A 26,473-nucleotide genomic window follows, 5' to 3' on the forward strand; every position below is an offset into this window, starting at 1 on the left:
TGATCCCATACTGATTACATCCATTAATCCTACATAAATGTTTTGTCTTCTACAGATTGTCTTAAATGTTGCCAGAGGCTCTCCTTTGATGATACCAAGGGTCAGATTTAAATGAACCAGGCCCTAGATAACAACATTGCCCTGCCCCTTCCCACCACCAACTTTTGCTTGTCATTTCTAAATCTACTGATAAATGAACTGAAACAGAATGATTTTCTATTCTCAATTTATAACACAGTAACATAAGGTAACTCTACATTTCTTGGATCTTCAATTACTATGTTGCGACTGCTGCTGGTATTTGTAGATCTACATTGGCTGTGAAGCCACAAACAGCTTGTTTTCATTTTATTTTGAATGCAGAATTGTTTGAGTCAATTAGTAGAAATACAGTTATAGTGGAATTCATGGATGCCAGAATACTGAATATACTTAACTATACCACCAAAGCAAAATACCCCAAATTCAAAATTATAAAACGACAAAGGAAATTAATTTCCTGTTTTATGAGACTTTTAAGGCAGTACACAACTATATATAAATAACAAAAAAAAGAAACTTTTTATTAACAAATTACCTTACAACACTTACATAAACACATTTCAGCATATTAAAAATAGCTAACTGATAACTATGCCATTGTCCCTAAAAACATATGTAGTTTACATATAGAGCTAAAACACTGGTTCTATTCAATTTAGAGTGCTACAGACTTTATTAAACTTATAAAGACAAACATTTATTTTTTGCCTATAATATATTGTAGGTTGCACATCTTTAAAGCCGAAATCCAGACATTTAAAAATACCCCTGCATTGAGACTACTCTTGCAGTGCCAGGGATAAATGAGTGTTAGGAGCCAGAATTAAGAACCCCATTGGGCTTGTTCCTATCTGATTTGGTAAAACAAAAAAACAATAGAAGTAGTGATATTTCACTGATAATGCCCAGCTCTAGTGGTAGGTCTCCCACTTACCAATTTACATACAGAATTACCTGCTAAATTTGAAAGAAATGCATATTTCTCATCATTTTCTTTGAGATGCAAAGTAATCACAAACATCCTTATCTTTTTTTGTATAAACTACTAGGCCTACCAATGTACCATGTAATAAAGATGAACAAAGGCAGGCATGAAGTCCAGCCTATGACAATCATGTTAGATACAAACAAAGAAAATTAGCAAAGACACAAAGGTACAGAAGGTGTTATTACAGGGCTCCCACATGGAAAAAAAAGGTAAAGCAATGGATAAAAAGGAAATGGATGTAATAAAGAAAACAAATGCATCTAATACATCTAAAAACTAGTAAACTAATATATGTTACATTTTTGTTTTTGGGTTTCAATATAGTTTAACACTCATGGCTGCCATTATCTTTATCTTGTTGGGAAGCATGTTTGGAAGTCAGTAATAGCCCTGCCCTTTTCTTTTGAAATCTAGTGTTTGGAGTTCTGTGGTAAGAACTGGTAGCTTTGTGGTTAGGGTAGAATCATCCTTAAGCACAGAAAGCTGTATAATAGGGGCATTGGCGGCTGTGGTCTTCTCAAAAAAACAGAAAACACAGTAGAAGTGTTACTGAAATGAAGGAAGCCAATTCCAAAAAAGGGCCATACACATCTAATTTTAAACCAGGTCTGTTGTGCCTTAAAACTGCTGGATACATTTTAATGATGCCTATTTTATTAACATAACTGGATTTATGTTTTTAAAGGTCAAAATACTAGCTGGGGTTTTATGCAACAAACATTGTGACTGATTTATTAAAGCTCTCCATGTCTGGAGAAGATAGACTACCATGTGAGAACCTGGGTAATCCAGCAAACCTAGAATGGATTTCCTAAAATTAATTTGCTATTAGTTGGCAAATGTTTTCAATCCTAGACTAGATTCATTCCATGTTTGCTGGATCGCCCAGGTTCTCCAATAATAGTCTCTTATCTCTGGTCTTTGAGAGCTTTAATAAATCAGGCCCATTATGTGTACATAAGTTCATTTTGTTTGGCCTTGGCTCTGATGTATGCACAGTGCAATCTTTAATTCAGAATTGCAAAAAATAATCTAGAATGTAGTTTCCACTACTTAGATTTGTGGGTAGTTTCTGCAGAAGTTAATATTTCTATTTGTCATCCAGCCAACTGGCCATTACCAAAGAGCATTTGGCATTGTGAAATTAGTCCTTCCTCCGGATGTAGTCAGCAGCATTTGCAACGTTTTAGAATATTTCATTAGTTTTTATGTAAATGCAGTCATATGGAGGTTAAATGGTACATATTTCCAATCACAATATTACTGAATTTGTCTCAGCATTCTGAAGTCCGTGGAGATTTATGATTTATTCCTCATATTCTGCTACTTATAGCAATATATTTTAAAAGCATATACTGTAACATGATAGTATGATGTATGCAATTGCATCCAGCATGCAGCCTTCAACACAAAGAACCATCACCCTCTTCTGGTAGAGGAGTACAAGTGTTTTTTGTTTTTTTGTATACAAACCACCCAAGAAATTCGTATTTTGCCATTTTGCCCCAACACCCAGAAAGTTGTATTTACGTGTCACTTATCCCTCACAATAACCTGCTGAACCACTAAACTCTCTAGTGAAGTGGAGGTAAATGCAGGTTTTACATTATGAATCAACAAAATTACCCCTTGTGAACATTGTTTTGGCTTCATAAAGAAATGGCTTCATAAAGAAACTTCGCATATAGATAAGTAAAGGCCATTCTACTCATGGGAAAAAATAGGGTATTACAAGTTTTGGAAAATTGCCCCACTGTTTTTTTTCCATGATAACAAATTAATTTTATTGGTATTTTTTTATTGGCAAAATACAGACACAAAGGCAGGCACCGCCAACTAAATGCAGCATCTCTCTCGCCTCTCAGTTATCTGTTTTATTTATAAGCTAATCTTATTCCCCAGTTGACTTTACTAAATGAAACAACAGACAGGGTTCTATACATCTTTTCCTGTCAGCTGGCTGTGTAGTAGTGTGGCTGTCATTCGGCTGGTCTCCTCCTGCGCTCACACAACAGCACATGGTGTGGGAAGGTTGGTGGTGGTGTTGTGACAGGAAAAAACAGAGAGCCAGCTGCCTGGAAGGGATATAGAGGAGCTCTGAAGCTTATCTGCTTCCTGCATCCTCACAATAATTATAACACCACTGATCTTTACCTCATTGTGACATGACAAGGCTATGTACATTACCTGTGTATTAAACACACATTTTATAGCCAATGGATTTACATTTTAAAGCCTTCCAAACTGCAGGGACAGTGGCAGAAATGTACTGAAGGGCAATCATTTTGTTTTAATATTTTTTTTCACATAGGACAAGTCATGTCCATATTAAATACAATCCAAGTCCAGAAGCATGTTACAATAATTATATACAGTGGACCCCTATGAACCTATTTCTTAATATTCACAGAGATTGAGAAAGCACAGTAAAGTTTGCCCTGAAGGCAGGGTTTGTGTCCGCCTAGTTCCAGGCACAGTTGCGACTAAAAGAACAGAAGGGCAATAATTTTACTTGAGCCTTGAACCTCAAAAGTCCAAATTCATTTAACCCATATAGTACCTCTGGGATTTCACCAGTCTCATACCTCCAGTTAATTAACTACTGGCAAGGAATTGAAAAATAATCTAAAACCTATTTTTACTTGTCTAAAACCACAGTCACATGGTGCTCTAGTGCCAGGTCCTCCTCATTCTTATCCATGTTTATGTTCAACGGGATCCTTGTTAGGGGCACTTACACTTACACTGGCACTTCTTATTAGCTGTCTGTGCAGGTCATTTTTTTGGAATTGTCCAGAAAACCCACAGTGATAAAGTCAATAAAATGGGACAATAAGGGACCAGTGAGCTTGTGCTTTTTTGCTATTATTAGACCTCTGGAAGGAAAGTGGCTCTGGTAAGGGACCTGGAGGTCAGCTTTTGATGAATATACCTTCATTTAGAAGGTTTGCAGGCAATATTTAGATCTTGCCAAGTGAGTTAGAGAGGGTGGTAGTTAATTCTAGAAGAATTTTTGATATTTACCCAGAGACTGAAAACTAAAAATGTCCTTTTAGTTTCATAGAGTATTTGAGGCAAACAAAGGTCTTGCAAGGTTTTCATAAACTTTAGAAGAAGATTTTCTTCAATGTCCCTAGTCCTAGTGTGAAGGTCCAGTTCTGTAAAAATAAATAGTCAATACTTTTCCTTTTCTGATCATTTGTTTCTTACCTGAGTGTGTTTTCTTTCAGGTAAACCCAACTATGGGGTAAACTTCCTGCCCTCAGTCTTCAAGATTAATTAAGGTCTACTGTCACTCAATTAGGAAGGCTGATGACTTTGAATGAAAGGTGGATTACCCACTGGGAGGACTTCTCCATGGATCCCATCATATACAGTGCAATAATGCAGAAATTGGAGCTGATTTCATCAAATCAGATACCACTCTGTGCTAGAACTGCCCAGCCCAAAGAGCCAAAAATGAAGAGGACTCTACACCATGATGTTCAGAAACTTTAAAAAAGTTAGGTATAAAGACAAATAAAAACAGCACAAATCATAGTTGGCAAGGAAGTTTTTAGTAGCATTTTATATTTTCCTGAGAATATATGGGGACTGCTGTTGACCTTTTACAAAAAAAATACTATTTCCCTGGCTTTTATGGTAAACTACTGGCTTCACTGACCCGGAACAATTTTGCAAGTAAGAAAAGTCTGAGAAGAACATGGAGTCCTTTATACCTGACAAACTAACTACTAATATATGTAGGCGTAGAATGTACCTATAAAAAGATAAAGTTACAAAAATAATGCCCCCCCCTCCCCCCTTTTAACAGCAGTGCCTTGGCAAGGATGATGTTGTTAAACACATCCAAATAGAATCCTAATCCCAATCTAGAAAATGTTCTTGCAATGGACTGAAGGGTTTTTCACTGTGAATTTGCTTTGTTTGCATTTCAAAGAACCTAGGACCAAACCCAGAACAATGCTGGATGTCACAGCTAGCAATGCGGACAAGGTGGGTAAGGTAGGTGATGTATTAAGGTGAAGGGGGCATGACCAACATAAGCAGACCTTCCATTCCATTGAAATATCTGCCTTAAGGTGGTAGTTTTCATAGTTCTTCTTCTGTAGCAGCAGTAGATATTATATAATATATGCGGATGGACTGAGAAACTTTAGTGTTTGGGGAATAAAATGATGTAACAAAATAAAAATATAAGCTTATTTATTGTAAATAACTAAAAATATTACTGTGTACCTAGTTTAAAAGAAATTAGTCATGAAAATGCATTTTAATTTTATTAAAACATCCCATTAGGTTCCATATTTCATAAACTGATAAATTTAGCATTAGTGCCCTCAGCTGACTTACAAATGTCAACGTCATGTATGTAACACACAATACAGGTTGTCGTCTAGATGGAAACTCATTTTTTTCCTGCCTGTTGTGTCTGAAGTTTCCCGTGTCAGAGGTCAGAAAGTAACACTAACATGAATTGCACACAGGCAGTTATTTACTACAGGCTGTGATGTAGATTTCCTTTACAATTACAAGCAAGAGACAGTTAGCAATTGGTTGCATGTGGTGTTCTGTGGTCTTTGTTACTCCATTTCTATTTCCTGTTAGTTCATAGCCTTTGTTCTTACACAGAGGAAGAGATTTGTGTCACTCACTTTACTTCATAGACTGTAGGCTGATAATGCCTCAGCAGGCCAAAGCCAAAGGTTACAATATAAGGCCTAGCAATATACTTACTTCTAATGTGGACAGCGATGTATCCATACATTCAGGGCTCTATTCGTAAAACATGGAATCAGACATTCACCTAAGCATTCCCTCGTTGGCATCTTCCAGGTCCATGTGTTTAAATGGCAGCATTTGATTCACACCAAAGAATATATGAGGGAATATCTGATTTCCTGTTTTATGATTAGAGCAGTTGGATGCACAGAGTATTAAAATAACATTACTACTATTTTTTATTTTGAAGGTTCCTCAGCAAGATTAACTTTTCGTTAAAGCAAGTAAATTGTTTTCTCATCTAATTGTTTTATTTTTATTTTTTTTTTAAATGGCGTCAGAGTCACCACAATACTGTGTACTGACAACTCCTAGATAGGAACAGGCTTCCCTGCTGGTTTGTGTGCAGGACGGAGGCTTGGAGGAGGCTGTATGCATGACTTGCAGAAGAAATCTTTTGCTGTTCTGCAAGCTCTTGTAACTCTTTATTGACCCAGACAAATTCTGCAGTTGTTTCTTTTTGCATATCAAAGCACAGCTTGCTCCAGGAGTTAATAAATGTCTAGGCTGCGTAAAATTTTTTTTTTTTTTTGTGATTAGTTTACAGTGAGGATTTTATACAGTAACTGACACCACACTGTGTAATATTATGTTGAGACAAACATCTGTTCTAATTGCATTTATTAAAATAATGTACCTGTTCTGACTTACATACAAATTCAACTTACCGTATTTTTCGGCGTATAAGACGCTCCGGCCTATAAGACGCACCCAATTTTAAACGAGAGAAACCTAGAAAAAAAAGATTCTGAACAAAATACTAAAAAATCACTCTGTGTCAATGTATCGCCTTCTAATCACTCTGTGTCAATGTATCCCCTTCTAATCACTCTGACACAGAGTGATCAGAAGGGGATACATTGACACAGAGTGATTAGAAGGGGATACATTGACACAATGTATCCCCTTCTGATCACCCTGTGCCAAAAAATCATACTCACCCGATACCGCGATCCCGCGATGCTGTGGGCTTCTTCTTCTCCTCGCTCCCCTCCTGGCTGCAGCGCGTGTCCCCTCCTCCTCTGAGGGAGGAGAAGCAGACACGCATACCCCCGCGATACCATAAGCAGGCTGGATCAGCCTGCTTACCGGATCGCGAGGGCACGTGTGCCGGCTTCTCCTCGCTCAGAGGAGGAGGGGACACGCGCTGCAGCCAGGAGGAGAGCCAGGAGAAGCCGGCACCCGTGCCCTCGCGATCCCGTAAGCAGGCTGATCCAGCCTGCTTATGAGATCGCGGGGGCACGGGTGTCGGCTTCTCCTGGCTCTCCTCCTGGCTGCAGCGCGTGTCTCCTCCTCTGAGAGAGGAGAAGCTGACACGCATACCCCCGCGATACCATAAGCAGGCTGGATCAGCCTGCTTACCGGATCGCGAGGGCACGTGTGCCGGCTTCTCCTCGCTCAGAGGAGGAGGAGACACGCGCTGCAGCCGGGAGGAGAGCGAGGAGAAGAAGCACGCAGCATCGCGGGATCGCGGTATCGGATGAGTATGATTTTTTTTTATTATATTTTACATGTATTCGGTGTATAAGACGCACCCACTTTTCCCCCCCAGTTTTGGGGAAGAAAAAGTGCGTCTTATACGCCGAAAAATACGGTAAGTACAAACCTACAGTCCCTATCTCATATGTAACTCGAGGACTACCTGTATACGGTTGGTAGCAGAAAAAAATGTATGTCCCTAAACACCACCTTTTGACCTTCTATTACCTCAGGAGACTCCACACCATGATGGGCCCCCACCACCTTTTGCATACCGAAAAGCACCACCTCCGAGGACCTTATCCGCCATGCTTTCAGAGGCCATTAAATACATCCTCCAGGAAGAGCGGAGGGGAAGGCTGCTACCTGCTGTCTTCCAAATGACCTCCCCCTTTCCCCTGCCCCCTTTTTAACCTCTTCTCTCTCTCACCCAATCCTTTGACCATTCCTTGACCTGACCTCCCTGTCACCCCAACTTAACCCAGTCTTCTCCACTCACCCCCCACCCCTTTTCATGTCCTCCCTACGGTTTGAGGCTCCAGTCATAACTAGTTATATATTTATTGCTGTTCTTAGTTTTAATAATAATTTAAAGAACTAAATGCTGAGGTCACTACGTGTGATATTCTACAAATTTAAAGCTATTTTTCTGCAGCTTATTATTTTCAAGAATCACAAATATACACATAGTAATCCTATGACTGGGAAAAAAGAAGGAACTAAATAAGAGGAAGCATTTAAAAAAATTATATATACATTTAGTCTAAAATTATATGTGCAGGTAAATCATATATAGATAACAGATTTTTTTGTAGATAACAAAAATAGTATTGTAAATAGTCAAAACTCCAAAACTAAGCTCTAAATCTGCAATAGGATATATGATGATTAAAGCCCCACTGTGGGTCAATGTTAAATGTATCAATGCAGTGGGGTCCCACTTGACAGAGGGTGGGTTAAATGCTCTTTTGGCTAGAGGTAAAGGAATAAGTGCAAATATTGATTCCATTCGTCCTTGGCAGCTGGTGTTCTCCACCATTGTATGCCACAACCAGGATGTTGGCAGGTCCTTGCAAATGCAGGACTGGTGGTCCTGCATTGTATGTCATATCGTGAGTGAGCTGCAACTAGCAAGACATCTAACTTAAGCTACTTTGGGTGACCATTCATACGTATATAGGAAGTCTGCCGGAGTGGGAAATAAGGTAAGTATTTTAAATTGCTCCTTACCACCTAGCCACATAAGTATTTCCATTACACAATGCATGGAGGGCTTACCACGTGGGTAAATTTTACACAAGCCTGGAGTGGGGCTTAAAGATACAACAGCAGCAAAAAAAGCACCTTTTAATATACTAATAAATTATTATATAATTAAATATCATAAAATACTATAGATAATAGAAAAATAAAATTAAATAGTAAAAAGAAATTAGTGCAAATAATGAATCATTTTAATCATGCCATTAGTAAAACAAAAAAAACTAAACCACCTTCATTTTTTTAGCTACCTTTATAATAAAAGTATATATAATATATACTAATTATAATAAATATAATTTAAATACTTTCCCATATAAAAGACTGTCTGTTGTGTTTGTAGTTGGGTTCCTGAGTGTGACATACAGTATGTAGTTATATGTCTTATTGACATCCCGGCTATATGACATATATATGACCAGTACAGATGTACTTCATTTATTTTATCATTCATGTTATTGACTACAGTACCTTTAGCATTTGACTGGCTTTGGTCAGTCTATCACAAATTCAGTCTGTTACTCATAACTGCTTTTTATTAATGCTTGTTGTTTTTTTATTTTTATTTTGCTGTGAAAGGAAAGTGAACAACAATACAGACTAAAAAACATGGCCAACACAGGGCTAGCTATGGAAAAAAGGGAAGGGCAGCTATTTATTATTCTTCCAATTCTTACATGACATATATGGCCAGTTTGAACCAGTTTCACTAAGTACTTTTAACGAATACATGTTTGAAAACTTCACTATTTGACTATTATCTTTATTCTGCAAATGGGAAATTATACTTTTATTATATGTGCAGACAAGTGAAACATAACCCAAGTAAGGGACAGACATTTCAGGATCATTGATTCCACTGATCTACAAAACATGCTAGCATAAGAAACCCCATCAACACACAGTGTTTATCGAAAAAGATCTGTACACTTGTGGACAAGAAAAAGATGTTTAATAAAAGGGTGGCATTGAAAGCTAGAATAAAGGTGGTTTCTGGCCTAATGGCATGCCAATGCTTATGGGTGCTGCACACAATTACAATATAAGTACACCTGGAATGCAGGGTAGAAAATCTAACCAAATTGCTACCATTCCTCCAAATACAAATTCACAAAATCTTCTATTCCCCTCTGTCTTGCAACTACTTAGCATGACCCTAGTCAATAAAACGCTGTAAGATATCTTTCTGTGAGTATGGTCATAGCTTCCCTCAGTAGGAGGCCTTTTTAGACAAGCTAGCAATCTTCTGTCAATAAACACTGCAACAAAATAATGATTTCTGAAATAATGATCAACTGAATGAGATTTAACTTGCTTAGTTTTGGTTTTTCTTTTGTGTTCATTGTAGAGAACTTTGCTTCCAAATATAGCAGTGTCTATTGTGTAATATAAACACAAGGATACAGGATGTGGCTTTACTATATAATTTCATGAAGACATTGTGAAGACAAGAGAATTGTTTCCAGATACAATTTTTACCTTTTCTCTAACTTTGAAGCTAAACTCCATATAGAAAGAAATAATCTGTTAGTTTAACTACGTATGCATATATTTTAAACACAAAGTGCTTAAACCTGGCTCTACATTGGATTTCTAAAATGTGTTTACACGGACGATTGTGAAAAGAAAGGCCTAGCAATGTAAGCCATTTCAATACCATTTCATTGCAGATAGCTGTCAGTCTAACACTAGTAGCTTGCTAATAGAAAGGCAGGGTGAAAACAATTATGAACACAGTATGCTCCATAATTACCTAATTGGGTGTCTTAGGGAAGTTTTGCAAGCCATTTTGTATTTAACTGGGAAAAACAAGGTCATTAGACCTAGAAGTGCTGTTTGCTATATGGTGTCCAGAGGTCAATTTGACATCAGGTTGAGGAATATAGATTGTTTCATAAAAGCAAGTATAAAAAATGCATTTAACATCCATCAAAATTATATCAGAAGTAAATCATGAATTCCTGTGTACTACTGAATCCATATCAGTTTGCAAACTATTACCCTGTTTCTCAGAAAATAAGACAGTGTCATATTAATTATTGCTCTAAAAATGCACTAGGACTTATTTTCAGGGGATGTCTTATTTTTTCATGAACAGTCGACATTTATTCTTGAACAAAAAATCAACATTTATTCAAATATAGTAATGTCATCATATTCTGGAACATCATCATAACTCTCCAAACTCTGAATTCAATCTTGAATTTCTTGTGACTTAATTTCCTTTAGAACCATTGACCCTAACTTCTCATGTCTAGCAATAGCACTTTCCTTAAATGAGCACCTTTTGTCCATGTATTCATATATATTGTATCTTATTTTCAGGGTAGGGCTTATAATTTGAGCATCCTCAAAAACACGGAAAAATCATGTTAGGGGCTATTTTCAGGGTAGGCCTTATTTTCGGGGAAACAGGGTACAAGTAATATAGTATGAGCACTTGATGTGAGCTGGTTTGCTTGGAAGGTGGCATTATTGATAATCTTTACCCAAGGCAGATTGCTGGTTTACAGAATCAATAGTAAATTCCAATCAATTACTGCAGGAAAATTGATAATGCCGGGAATGAGCTGGCCTATTTCTATATGCAAAGAAACATTTTATTGAATGGAACATTTCACTAATGCATCAATAAATAAATAAGCATTACATTACCAGATTTAGAACTTAGCTAAAGTTTGCTGACATCAGGGCAATCTATTTTATTTTTACAAAGTGTCTCACACAGAACATCCCTTAGCATTGGAGTTTTTGCCTAAATTTAGCCTTAGAGGGGACCTAAGGCTAAGTGGTGCCTGAGTGGTGTTCTGAGTGGTGGTCACCAGCCTTATTGCTCCGCTTTGAACTTTGCTCTATTACTGACTAGAAAGGCATGGAGAGAACAATGTAAGGGTACTGCATGAAAGGGGAAAAGGGAAGCAGACAGGTTAAGGTAAAAACTTGTTTTGGGGTTATTGGGGGGTCAGTTTGTGGATTAATGGGAGATAAGAGTTAAGAGTGGGGTTAAGGTGATATAGGGTTAGGGGCCAGGCAGTTGAAGTTACAAGAAAATTAGCCGTAAAAGTTTCCCACCCTGTGGTCCCTGTATTGTTGCAGGGGGCATGTAGGTGTTTAAGCTCCTGAATGATGTGAAAATGAAAACTTTAATTTTAGTTTGGAATAGTCTGTGAGTATTTGTGATATCATTTCGGATCTGGGTGATAGTGCGTCAGGGAACAGCAATATCATGATGGCTCCTATCCCAAATTGGTTGTAAACGCCTTTATAGACCGGCAACCTTGAAAGACTAAAAAAAACAGTTGGGGTTGTGTTTTCTTTATTATGATTTTGCCATTCATTTTATTAGGTGTTATATTTGTTGGGCATATTACTGTGTTGTTAAAATCGGTAATAATAATATTATTATTAATAATAATAATAATAATAATAATAATAATTATAATAATACTAATAAAAGTTCCGCATTTCTTGTCCTAATTGGGTATGGAGGGCAGGAAGGTTGAGCAAGGTGATGTCTGCATGACTCTGTTATGCTGCAGTGATGATCTGATGTTCCCAGATTCCTTTAGCAATCTCACTGATGCTGGTTGACTTACTATCCCCCTGATTGAGTATTGATGACTCTTGACTCTCTCTTTAATTAGGGACAATTTCAGAAGAAAAAGTAATATTTAATAGTAAAATTACTAGAAGGACATACCGTGAATGTTTTTAAACAAACTGATTTGCAGTACTGAACTTGTAACACAACTACAACCATTTGCACTATCCCCTTTTTATGAATTATCTGTAGTATACTGACCTGGCCTAAACAATGGGACACTCTCAGTGAATAAAGCACTGCCACTCATGGTACCATGATATTTTTGCATCTGGTGGAAAATCTGTGAACTGGAAAGGGTGTGCCATTATGATATTATTTTTAAGTACCATTGGAAGTTTTATTATCGGGTGGAAACAGACAATGTTGAGTTATTCACTATCACACAAGGTGAGTAATGCAGTAACTCATGTCAAGTATCAGACAACAGGCTTGGTTTAGGCTAGCAATCACTGGTAATGCAAAAGTAGCACGCTGATAAGAAGATAAATACAATTTAAACTAAACTTAAAAAGATTTTTGTACACGTACTAGAACAGCGGTTGCCAACCTTTTTGGTCCTGCAGACCACTAAAATTGTCAATCAAAGGCGAGGAACCTCCCCCATAGTGATGTCATAACTCCATAACCCCGCCCACTCTGTCATCGCACGATGACGTTGTGTCTTGAAAAACAGCCCGCCCACTTCTCTGAGCCAGGGATTTAGATGGGGGTCGTGGTCCGCGGCTCTGGCCGGTGCTTCCCCCCGACGGGGTCCTTTTCTTGACCCCGCTCGGGGTTGCAACAACCCCCAAAATCTTCTCGCCGACCACCAGTGGTCCACGGACCACCAGTTGGCGACCTGTACTAGAATACAACTCTAATTTTAGAACCAACACATGCAGCATGGACCAGTCTCTACACAGATGGTGATAGTAATTTTTTGTGACCACATGATTTTTACACAGGTGTATATTAATTAAAAATCTCTGAATACTCTCTGAGTATTTATTGATCAGATGGTCTCTATTAAAACTAATTAGATACCGTTTTGATTATTATTACCTACATCTGCAGAACACAAACAACAAATGTTCCACTTGGAAGATGTACATCTGGAAGTGTGTATCCTGTGTGTATTAAGACACACCAATAATTCATGTATATTTGCTTGGTATGTGTTTAGATGTGTATTATATATGCTTTGAGGATCCCTATAGAACTGACCCTGTTGCAAAATGTTTGGAAAATTAAGGACAAAAGACGACTTAAATAAGAATTTAATTATTTATGCTTCATTACATAATAATTGAAATATTTACTTTTAAGCATATGTTTTCTTTGCAGCATGTGTTTTCAGACAACAGCACCAATCATGGATTAGTTATTTCTGTTGACAGCCATCTGTTCTAGCAGAACTTGAATTTTTTCTGTTACCTAATCTCTCTCCTAAGCATAGGCAAATGTCTGGGACAGAAAAATATATGTGCGACAATCGTCACACATGTAAAATTCATGGTGTGAGTCTGCTGGCAAGGTGAAGACAAATGGTGTAATAATTTTAGTATCATTTGCTTGCATAGCACATGCATGTTTTGCCTTTTTAAACAGCTGCTAGAGTAGGCTGTAGATTGGTTTACAGTGTAAACAGTAGAAATCTTCTGTAATTTTAAGATGCATTCCAAGCAGGTTGAAACATCCAACTAACATAAAAGTCTGCCAGAAATCTTAGCTACTGCATCCTCTGGCTATCAGGAGACACACATGTGTAAATTCAATTTATTTGGAAAGATACACACTTTCATGTTAGTTCATGATCATTTTAGAGAAAGACTGAAAATTAATCCCATTTTTTAAAATTAAGATCTGTTGAAATCACTAAATACACCCACGTACACAATATTATTATTTATTTACAAAGCACCATCATCTTCTGTAGCTCGGTACAAAGTAGTAGTAGTAGTGGGTAACAATACAAAATATTTACATATCAGATCTCAAAGACTCATCTCATATCAGATATCAAAGACCAAAAGTTGAAAATATTTTTTGATATACATTGTTGTCCTGGCAAGTATCCTCCCAGACCTGGATTAGGGACACTGTTGAATTCAGGTCTAGGTATGTGGGGGCCAGTGAATGGCATAGATGACTTTGTCATCTAATAACTGCCTACATCAGGGGTGTCCAAACTTTTTGCAAAGAGGGCCAGATTTGGTGAAGTGAAAATGTGTGGGGGCCGACCAAATGGCAGGTACTCAGGGTTAGTGTGGGCGTGGTCTACGCGGGTCCCGCACAGCACACACACACCCACCAGGCTGACATGAGGGATTTCCCTGTGCACAGAGTCTGGTGTTAGTACGGGCTCTGTGCAGAGCACGTTCTTGGAATCAGAGTGAGCGTGGTCTATGCAGGCCCCGCACAGCACACACCCACTATAATGACGTAGAGGGTTCCCTGTGCACACACGGGGACTCCCATCTTGCCGATTATGCCCGCCGAGTAATGAGCTGATAATTGCAAGGTGGTTGATCAGCTAATGAAATATAAAATAGCATTTTTGTACGTGTGTATTTCATAGTGTGGTCAACAGTGCTGACGGGCCGCATATTGTTGATTTTATGACAGAGGCTGCTGGCGGGTGGAAATCTGAACATGGCCCGTAATTGGCCTCCGGGCCAAACTTTGACCATGCCTGGCCTACACCATCTTTAACCATGATGCTGGGTATTTTCTTGCACCAGGTTGAGGAAAGGCCTCACTGCACGACAATGAAATCTAGCAATGGGTCTGACGATTTCATCCTGGTACCTAACAGCAGCCAGGGTACCATTAGCTAGCACATGGTGTCCTGTATTACCCCTAAAGGATATTCAACCCCAGGCTAATACTGATTCACAACCAAACCAGTCATGTTGGTGATGTGGCAGGCATATTATTGTTAACCATGGCATCTCCAGACTCTTTCACATCTGCCAGATATCTACTCAGTTTGAACTTGGTCCCATCTGTGAAAAAAATGGGGTGTCAATGGTGCCAAATTTTGGCAAAGCTCCCAATTTTAGTTTCCTCTGGTGAATGGCAATGAAGCTGCATGGGGCCAGGCTGTGAGTACAGATCACACTGCAGAACATTGGGCCCTGACAGTTTGATCAAAAACATGCAGACAAGTTGCCCACTTGAGGTAATCGTGTAAGTTCTCTGGCATTTCTTATCCTTCTCCTTATCACACAAAAATGGAGATACCAGTCTTGCTGTTGTTTTTTTTTCCTTATACAGCCCTGGCCAGGTCTTCATATGCAAAGGCCTGTCCCCTGCTACAGTATCCTCTCAATGTTCTTGAGACTGTGCTAGGAGATACAGCAAACCTTCTTAGTGAGAAAAGTTCATTTAGAGTAATTCAAGACCCCCATCAACCTATAATATGTTGCACTAGATAAGAACAGTCTCATATCAGCCTGTTTTTCTGGTATTATGATAGCACATCATGATGCCAAAATAAAGAAAAAGGCAAACTAGGGCCTAGGTTTCAGATGCTCTGTCATCTGACAATGAAAAAAAAATAAAATAAAATATACCCTGTACTATCAGCAAATGCTATCTTTGTGGGAATAAACATCAGTTAGGAACTGCCGAGTAAGGCTCACAAACCGGTTTCCGGAGCTGCAAGTGTTGCCAGCCTTCAAATTGAGTTCCAGAACCTGACTGGTGTCTGCCTGTAATTACAGCAATGGTGTGGCATGGTGTTGCAGTATGTATGAAATCAACCAGCAGACTAACTCAAGGTTTGGTCTGGTAATCTGATTTTAATTTACAGTGGCACCCAGGCATACCACTGATTGTATGACCATTGCATTGCATATTTATATATATATTGATATTTGTATGATGGGCAAAACATAAACATATTAGAAACATGAACATATTGTACACATTTTGAAAATGATTTATATAACAGAACCATAAATTATATCAATTTTTACTTTTATTAAATTAAAAAATAAAGATCTGAATATAATACATAAAAGATGGAGGTTAGATGTTTACAATTTAGTGTAGGGTAAAAAAAAAAGCCTTCTGTGACTATTTCCTGGATGTTGGAACCATAGAAATCATTTTTACCATCATGGACATATGGGCATTAGGGGTAATAAATGGCTATCTAGATATTAAGTGTTCTGCATGTGATATTACATTTAATACATATTATCACTTTAACATGACATATCGGTTGGTGTAGTTAGAAGACAAACCACATTTTTACCACTAATTCAAACACTTTTTAAGTCTCTTTGGAAACTTTCAGTTCAGAAGCCATTATTATCAATAGTATCAAATAATAGAAATATATGACATTTTAGTTTACTTTATTTTAAAGGTTAACAGACTGGGAAATAGTCTGATGACACCAAGGTGTTTTATTATCTGGTGGAAAGGACTGCAAGTAAAAGCACACAGAACAGATACTGAATATAATTACATCTCTTAGTGTGTGGGATTCAGCCCTTATCATTATGATTGCATAATGACACACTAAAGAAAAGCATTGTGCACAGAAGACAATGTAGAAATGAAAGGCCTTAAATGTGCAGAAACAGATCAGCTAAAATTGTTCCTTAGTTTCTTCCTGAACAAATCCTATAAACAGTATGTAACTTGGTATTCTACAGACTTTATATAAATGTTACCTTTACTAAACATTTATCTTTCTTTGTTTTCATCTTTGCTCCTGAGGCATCAGTTTCTATTCCTAGAGATTGATTTGCCTGTAGGGAATATTTAGAAAAAATCCTGAATAATGTTGGCCAAAGCTGCCAATTGAGTTATCATATACTCCTGTTTGATACATTAAAAAAAATTTTTGCTTGTATGGATTGGAATAAACCTTTAAGCATATTTTGGGATATGGGTGGAACTTGCAAAAAAGTTGCATGATCTGTTTAAATACAGTAATTTGGGGTACTAACATTTAGTGAGATTTAGCAAGGCAGTTAGCATGGCCTATTTTTTCTAAAATGTTAGGTTTTCTAAAATAATTGAGCATCTTACATACTTTATATAGTTGGTACTGCATGATTTGAAAACAAAGGATTGTGACAAGCTGCAGAAATTTTACCATAGGTAATAAAACACAGCATTTACAAGGATAGCCTGGAAGCACAAACTCCTGTAATAGTTTGTCATCATGGCATGTGGCTGTTTCATTTTTAAGTTCAGTAGATTAACCTTTCCTTTTACAGAAGAGATAATACCGTCTTAAACTGTGTTCCTGCATTAACCTCTTTTGGTGATGATCGTTGCCAGTGGAATTAAAAGAAAAGCAAACAACAATTAGGTCACGATTATTTGTATGTATACTTCTTTTAAATTTAACAGTTAAACTCTTTATCTGTACATTCTAAGTGAACATGAATACATACAATCGTAATGACAGAGGGATTTTTACATTTTGATAAAAGGCAAAAAGGACAATCTTAATTACGGCAAAAATTCTTGGAACAATGATCTGCCTTTGTAAGAAAAAAAAATCAAGAGAAATTCTAGAAATAAAATGGCAACTTTAAAGCCCAAATACAACATTTTTTTTTACAGAAAAAATTCCGGTTAAGGTTTCCAACATTTTTTTTTATTTTTCTTTCAATGTTCCAGACATCTAATGGGCCTAAGGGAGTGCAACAACAAAATAAATGTTCAGAGAAATGGTTCAGGAAACAAAATTACCCTTCCGTTTCCTGCAAAAAAAGACCAGGAGCTGCTCTCTCTCGTTATGTTGGCTGACTGGTCTTGTAAAATGCCCCCTGTAGTCTTCTGCAGGCAGCCTGTGGTGGAGTCCTACCTACACCTCCGCTTACTGCCCAAGTTACTTACTGCACAGAGTTGATGTCACTACAAATTTAACAGGGTAACAAAAGTTATGACACGCTGAAGAGTATTTGCTAATTGTGTCTCAACTGGCATGCTTAAGTTGTCTTTCAAAAATTCTGTCCAGCCCATTGTCTTGCAAACCACCGAGCTTTCCAATCAAGATATTTACAGATAACACCCATTCTGTTACAGTTCTAACTACCAAGATATCAAATCTAAAAGACAAAAAAAAATTCTTCACTCTGCCTTCCCCAATTCTGATTGTAGTGCTGAAGTTACAAGTGATAAACCTCCAGGATAAACTTACATATACAAGCTGCACTTAAAAGCCTGTGACAAAGAGTTTTCTTTTACTTGCGGATATTTATTTTGTTAAATATGAGTCACTTTCCAGAATGGTTTGCCAAGTAGCAATCAGCCAGGAAAGGAGTTTCCTGACAATATCCCTATTATGACAGTCAAGAAGAAATACATGATACTTACTTGTAGACTGCAATCTACCAGTCCCTACAAGTTGTTATCTGTCATCTTTGAGGTTATATTTGTTGCAATCTCTTCCTCAAGGTGTTTATTTTTACTGGTTTTGTGGTTGAGCAAGTATATGACATGACTATGGACTTTGTGGTTGAGCAAGTATATGACATGACTATGGACTTTGTACAGTGCTGTGTAATATGATGGCGCTATATAAATACTGTGTAATAATAATAATAATATTTTAATTGGTATACAGACAACCCTGGCTTAACAACCTGTTTAAAAACCATGTGGACTTATGAGCAGCTCACCAACCCATCAATATTGTACAAAAGCTCTGATCATGGAAATGGCAGTGTAGCATCTCAGCATCAATCATCGCAGCATCAATCATCGCATTACTCTAACCCAGTCATATTCCTTCAATTGATCAGTATTCACTAGAGTGGGAACTGCAATTTTCAAAAATACATATTTCATCTATAAATATGTACTCTAAATTTTCAAAGTACAAGATGTTGGTGAAAAGGAGGAACATGACTTCACTTGGAGGAAGAGCCAAGAAACAAAGAACGCAATTGATCTTGAGATATACACAGTATATGTAGTTGAATAATATTCACACGTCTTTTTTTTAATGCATGTATAGGTGACCTCCGTAAATGTTTCCACCAATCTGAAATTGAATGCATCCAGTTTCAGTCTGTAATTTTAATGTAAATTATACATTCAGTACACTAAGCTTCAGACAACTGGACAATCAAGGAATTTCATTATTGTGTTAAGTTGGAATATACCCAGTATTTGTATTTGAAGGTAGTCAGCTAGTTAGGAATACACCCACCTAAAAATCAAACAATTTTAGGTGTATTGGATGTCTGTATCTCCCTTTTGCACACCATGGTTCCATTTGCAGGTGCTAAATTTTTGCTCTGTCCCTTTTGCAGTCAAATTTTTATGAATTTATATTTTTATCAATATAGTCCCTTTATCTTTTATTCTTATTCTGTTGTATGTACTTAGACCAGCAAATATCCTGAATTTATTTTTTCTGAGATTGCATTCGGATACATGGTCAGTTTAGTACATGCATTGTATATGTATTGATGTATATATTTAAATTCTTCTTCATAGCTTCTTTGTTAAGGTTTCCACTAAAATCTTATAACGTATAAACAGCACACAGTAATACATGACCTTGTGTTGTGCTGCAGTGCTCTAGTAAATTGGATTTGTAATAATATTAGGAATGAATGTCAACCCATTGCGCCAATGAAAGCCTTGCTGCACATTGTATTAACACCTGTATTTATGTACAGTAGCAGTGAGAAGCAGTCCTGATAGATGCAGATAAACCATTACCCTAATTTATATCGTAGGTTATCCACCGTGCAGCTTACAGATGGTATGCATACAGTTATAATTTGCATACATATTTATTTCAGGGACTACATAGGGCAGCCATGCCATGTCAATATATTTTGAAAAAGGCTTCTGTAATATCTTTGGTACATTTTTGTGAATAAGAAACAATAAGCACATGGTCACCGTGGTCTCCCACAATTTCCATGAAGAAACAACTAATGAATACAGTTTGTTCTCATACAGGGGCTGACTAAAATCAGGTCAGTCCTCTGCTTCATCACCACTCTGCTTTGCATCTAGATGTTGAATGTATTAGCATATCTGAGGAGGAGCTCTGGTGGCAAATGTCACTTCTAACAATAGATGTTACTAAAGCTCCGTATACACTTCCAATAATTATCGTTGGTAAACGAACGACGAACGATTCTGCACGATATCCTTGAACAATTGTATAGCACCGATCCTGTACATACAGATAACGACACGATCGTTCAACGATATTGTACACACGATAGATGCGATCTTTTGAACGATACAGGAAGTGACGTACACCAGAGGAAGTGAATAGTGTGTACGAACGATCAGGTCAAACGAACGACATTCACCACACTGTTCCTTTGTCCGTCTGTGCAATATGCCCTTCAAAGTGTTCTCAAGGAAGAAGAAAGCTGCTCTTGCTTTGGTATGTCTGCTTAGTGCTGAAGAGGAGGACATTGAGAAGAAGCGGCAAATGTGGTGTAAGGATTGGTTGTTGGACCGAGACAACATTTCACATGAGAATCTGCTACGGGAACTGTGCCACTCATTCCCAGATGACTACAACAATTATCTTCGTATGTCAGATGTCTGTTTCCAGCAATTACTTTCTGCAGTTGGACCTTTGCTGCAGAAACAAGATACCTTAATGAGGAAGTCCATTACACCTGAGCAGAGGTTGATCGCCACGCTGAGATACCTTGCCACTGGAAGATCTCTGCAGGACATGAAGTTCTCCACCGGGATCTCACAGCAAGCAATGGGTCATATCATCCCCGAGACATCTGCAGCAATTATCGACTGCTTGAAAGATGAGTACATGAAGGTAGAGGCCCCATACAATCATTAAAACAAAATGAAACATTTGCTTCATAACCAAAAGATAAATTTTATTTAACAAAGTGCATGTAACAAAGTGCCAATAAAAAAGTTTAAAAAACAATAAATAACCATAAAAACAAAACATAACTTTTTTTACCAATACTAGAGAGAGATAAATATATAGAGAGATAGATTTTATATATATATATATATATATTATATGTATTGTATATATATTCATATAAATATATATATATATACACACACACATAAACACAATAGAGCCTGTATAGAACGTTCGTTCATCGCGCATGCTTGGAACATGCACGATCACTGAAAGACTATCCTCGTTCGGGGGCGGCGTTGGTCACTTTTTTTAGAACGATTTTTGGTTAATCGGTCGTTCATCGGTTGTTCAACGTTCATTACCAACGATAATTATTGGACGTGTGTACGCAGCTTAAGTCTCATTGTCTCAGTAGAACTTGCAGAGGCTGAAGGAATGATGATTGTATCATGTCTGCCATCCAGCAGATGTTCTAATTTTCTAAAAGCCCGTGCCTTGTTCTTTAGCGAAAGAAGTCTGATCATTTGTAGGATTCCTAAATGTACAATTGGGAAACTGAGTAGTAAAAGTAAAAAAGACATACATGTGATGCCAAGTAGCAGACTAACAGACCCAATCTTAAACGATTCAGTACTCTGAAGGGACAGGGAATGGCTGAACGAGCCAATAAAATGTGACATTAACCATTCAACAAGGGATTTGTGGTTCATCTATAGGCTGCAATGTAAGCACACATGTTCTGTATAGCCAATACCATGTCTTAATCACAGGAGAACTCTATAGAAAGAATTCAGCAACCAAAATGGAAATCCCTCAGGAAAATGGACAACCAAATAGATTATGTTCTAAACAGTATTTGTATATTCTTTGAATATACTGTATGCAATAAACAGGATTATTCAAACACAAATAGCAAATTTAACGCTTTTACTATACATGGTACTCATTTCTTCAGAAACAATAAAATCATTTTTTTAAATCATACATGTGTGTCATGTATACAAAGATGTAGTTGGCAACAAAGTATGTTTGGATGGTATAAAAGAAACAAGAATAACTGTTGTGGCTCAATTTCGCTAGATATACTCACACAAAACCCTTAAGGAGAAAGTTAATATCTCTAACAAAGAGAGTGAATGTGTCATAGCAAATAATTAGGTGACTATTGAAGGCACACCAAAACAGAAAAACATACACTGGCCTTCTTTGTATTTAGCTACATAGGACTACACAAACTTGTGATAGATCTGATCCAGTTTTTTATGTTGGAAAGAACAACAACATCCAGGCCGCACACCACTGTTTTTTCCTGCCCAGTCTCAACAAGGTATAATAAAAACAAAAAATAGCTGCTGTAATGTTTACCTCTTATGAATACTTATCAAGATATAACTGCCATTTAAAGCTTAGAAAAGGAAGTTACACCTGTACTGAATATTAAGGGAATGTCACATTCACTGCTTTTTAAATATACGCCTGTAAAGTGTAGTAACTCAATTTTCTAATTGAATTACTACACTTTAATTGATTCTGCCCCATTTTAGGTGCTCTAAAATGTCTAATTATACTTCTCTTAGCATTATTGTTCTTTGCAGTATTTTTTAAACTACTTGTACTATATACCGCTCTGCAAAGCAAAGCAAATTTTTGTGACAGTAATAGCTAAATGTGGTGCTGAGAGTGTGACTCCTGTTTCTTCTTGCAGATGTTCCGGATTTCACATTTAATAAAATAAACAGGAAGTAGAACTTTGGAAACAAATTACTTTCCATTACAAGAAGCAGAATGCAATTACATTTTACAAGTCATAAGAAGGAAATGATCAATTATAAACCTGTTGCACAGACAAAAATATTTATCTGCTTGTCCGACTCTAAGGTTAGCTGACATAATTCATAGCGCTGAATAACTTCAAACAAACTTGTGGACTTTCACAAGTCACGTAAGCACAGACAGGCAATGCTTGTCTGGAATTAGTACAGATAGAATATCCTGCAATATGTACACATGACGAGGGTAGCTTGGCCTTCTTAGCCCATCCTTCACCACCACCATCAGAACCTCTGCCTTCCCCCGACCCCCACCCACTTACCAACCACTCCCGCACCAATAAATACCCAGACACCAATCTTTGATTAAATTGGCGGTCACGCAGCCGTTTAATTAAACACCATTAAATAAATTAACCATTCAAGTAATTAACAGATATCCAATAGTAAATACATGACAAATAAATACATTTACACTTTTGATATGAACATAACACTCTATTATTATTACTTAACCGGGATTAGATAACGCAAACATATTACATTGAATTTTCTTCCAAAGGAGGGCTTCTGACTTACATCCAGCCCCTTATTTCTCATCCCCCTCCTACCCTATGCTCCACACTAGCATAGCCCCCTCTAGCCTTACTACATTTTATTAACCTCTAACACCCCTGGACTAGGCCTCCCACCCTCGTCATGTGGCCCTATACCTAAATTCTTACGGCTAGAGGCCTCTCTGAACAATTCTGCTTCTTCCAGTGAGGGGGACAGTGTTGTGTGTTATCTAAGACATCTTAATTTTGGGTGAGCCAAGCTTAAAGAATTAATGATGGAATAAAGCCACCCATGACATCATATATATATTATTTCATTAGCCCATGGATTCAGTTTTCATATATGCATACAGAGCTTGTTTTTGTGTTTAGCACATATCTGTATCGTTAATTATTAATAGAAAGCACAATGATAATGATGGTGGTGTTTATCAGGTTACAAATCATAACTACAGTGCACAATCATAAAGTTACTTACATAAACTTTTTAGTAATCCCTACCCCACTGGAATTTTGTGAAAGTGTAACAAACATACCAACATCAGCATAACTAGAGAGTCAGTAAACAACACCAGAGCGATGGATTTATTGAATATTGCCACTTGTAGTAGTGCTGGTACTGCATTGTGCACCTTATTTTAACAGTACACAAACAATTACAGCTCTCCATCAATCAGTACTTGCAAAAAATGCCCCCAGTTTTGGTTTGCCATCACTGACACCATACCATCCTTGAAAGAAACCTTTCATGCACACTTCCCATTGTGAGTCAAATGAGTCTACAGGTATATTTGCTAACAACCCAGGACCTCACTATCCGTCTGCCCCTTCATATCTTACAGACAGGTTAGACGACCTTGTTTTCCTGTGGGTCAGTAGGACTATCTGTAATATTTAAGGACCAGTATGGGAAGCCAGAGTGGTAGAGCCAAGCTAAGTTTTTACAGGAAATGTCAAGCTTTCCACATAATGTGAGCATCCTATACGTACACATCCACTGAGCATGTGGTTTAAAAAGAAACTAACATCTGCTTTTGTCCTAGGTATAAAAGACAGGTTTACTAGGTTAAATTTGCGATCAGGCAGGGTTTTGCAATCAAATCATACCTGCCTGATGCTCTCCTGAACTGTCAAACATCACATGCCCAGCTCAGCACAGGATACCAGGATACCTGGAACATCCGGTCTTCCCTGTGACTTGACTGAACAAACTCTTGTGCTCCTGCATGGGACTAATGTCATCCTGGCCATAGATAGCAGCAAGGAAGAGAAGAAGGAAAAATAGGAAGTGTACAACAAAATGGGGACAGGTGATTGTGTTTGAAAATAATTGTGATCTGGGAGGTAAGGTTATTTATTGCAGAAGGGACATTTTTGTCTTTGATTGCTTTATTGGCACAAATTGTTCGCCCCTTCCCTGACTGAATTCAGAGATGAGAGTTACAGAGATGTAGTGAAGTGTGCAAGCACATTTGACCTATAAGGCAGGTATTTAGTCCAACGCTTCAATATACGCACTTTTGGTATTCACTTGTCAACATGATTGCAATTAGATCTTGCCTTTTTTAATTTGGGTTTGGTAAGGCTTAGATTTATATAAATACTACAATCCACATTTCACACCATCACACATTAGGTTACATTGGAATTTCCACCAGGATAATATTTTACAGGCCTATAAATGGGGTTTGATGTCACAGTTATTCCCAATAAAAAGACAGTATTATTTTTTTACCCTATGGGTGACAAACCTAATTTACACACCTAGGGCTTCCAGAAAAGCTAAGTTCCCACTTTTTTGTTATGCTCATAAACGCTTTTTATAAACCTACAAAATGGCAGTAAATTAGGTACATTGGCTAGATATAATCAACACAGGTTTTTTAGAGTACATCAACAAAACAATATGTGGAGACATTGTAGAACAAAGAAACTATGTCACTATGCCATTCATTATAAAGTGCAGTTATTTCGAGGCACCTGCCTGCATACTTATACCATACAGTTCACTTCATGGTAATATCTACATTTTGCACCCTCCATAGCACATATTCCTATGAGTCTATGATTAAGATGTCCTATTCAACTCAGCAGCAGGAATATACAGTAGGCACTGGAATGTGCTATAACTTTACCCGTCACTCCAACTCATCTTAGCATACCAGTGCAGAACGGGAAAGTATATTGTGGGGTGTTCAATTAAAAAAAAGGCAGAGGTACACATACGTAAGATATACTGTTTGAGTTTTAGAATTACCTTTGCACCCTGTAACAGAATTCTTCAGCTGTCCACTGCAGAAAATCATTTCTTTCATCTTTATTCAGGTTACAATTTTTCAAGGCAAGCTTAATGTTTTAAAATCAAGCACTTTTTAGGTGGTTTGGAATGAGTAATTCCTGTGTGTTACAGTGCTTTTTTGCTGAGTAAGTGATACCCTAAAAATGACTTTACTCCAGTCTCTTACAGACTTACTCTATTCATAAGGGTAGTCTGGTCATGAAACTGATATGCTAGTTTTATAGTATTTAAAAGTAGGGAAGACTTTTGAGTTTTATCCCACCCTAGGTTTGATATGAACTTCTGCCATTTATCTTCGGCTATTTCTGTGAACCTTTACAAATCTCCTGTGTGCCTGACCTTTCAACCGCAGTCAGGGGGGTTATAAGGGCCAATATTTCAACTAAGGCTCCACTTAAGGCAGGTCGTAATTGCAGAAAATGTTCCTTCTGCCGTAATCCCTCCTACCTGGCTGATTTCTCAGGGTATCTCCACATGAGCAGCACAGCTTTGCTTGCCAGGATTTGACAAGGAACTGGGACAGGTGAGTATCACAGGTTTAGTTTAGCTATAAGGGCTTTGGTATGTGTCAGCTGCCCCATTATTTAGGTATATATTTCCTTCCTCTAGTATGGTAACTAAAGGTTTAAAATATTTTCAATTGTGTGTTTTAAGCCACATGAAAAGACCATGAAAAGACCCACCAAGTTGTAATTTGCCACAAGTGATGAGCAAACAAGCCTGGATCCCCATGCTTTATGTTTTCCAGTAGTATGGATGTAAGCTCTAGAAATGAGATAGATGCAAGATTTGTCTCCTGCAAATTTCATTGGGATCTGCCATAAACATTGGGTTTCTATTTACATGTCAGTCATACTTGTTCTGTG

Source organism: Pyxicephalus adspersus, chromosome 1 (genome assembly GCF_032062135.1).
Source record: "Pyxicephalus adspersus chromosome 1, UCB_Pads_2.0, whole genome shotgun sequence".
NCBI classification, from domain to species: domain Eukaryota; kingdom Metazoa; phylum Chordata; class Amphibia; order Anura; family Pyxicephalidae; genus Pyxicephalus; species Pyxicephalus adspersus.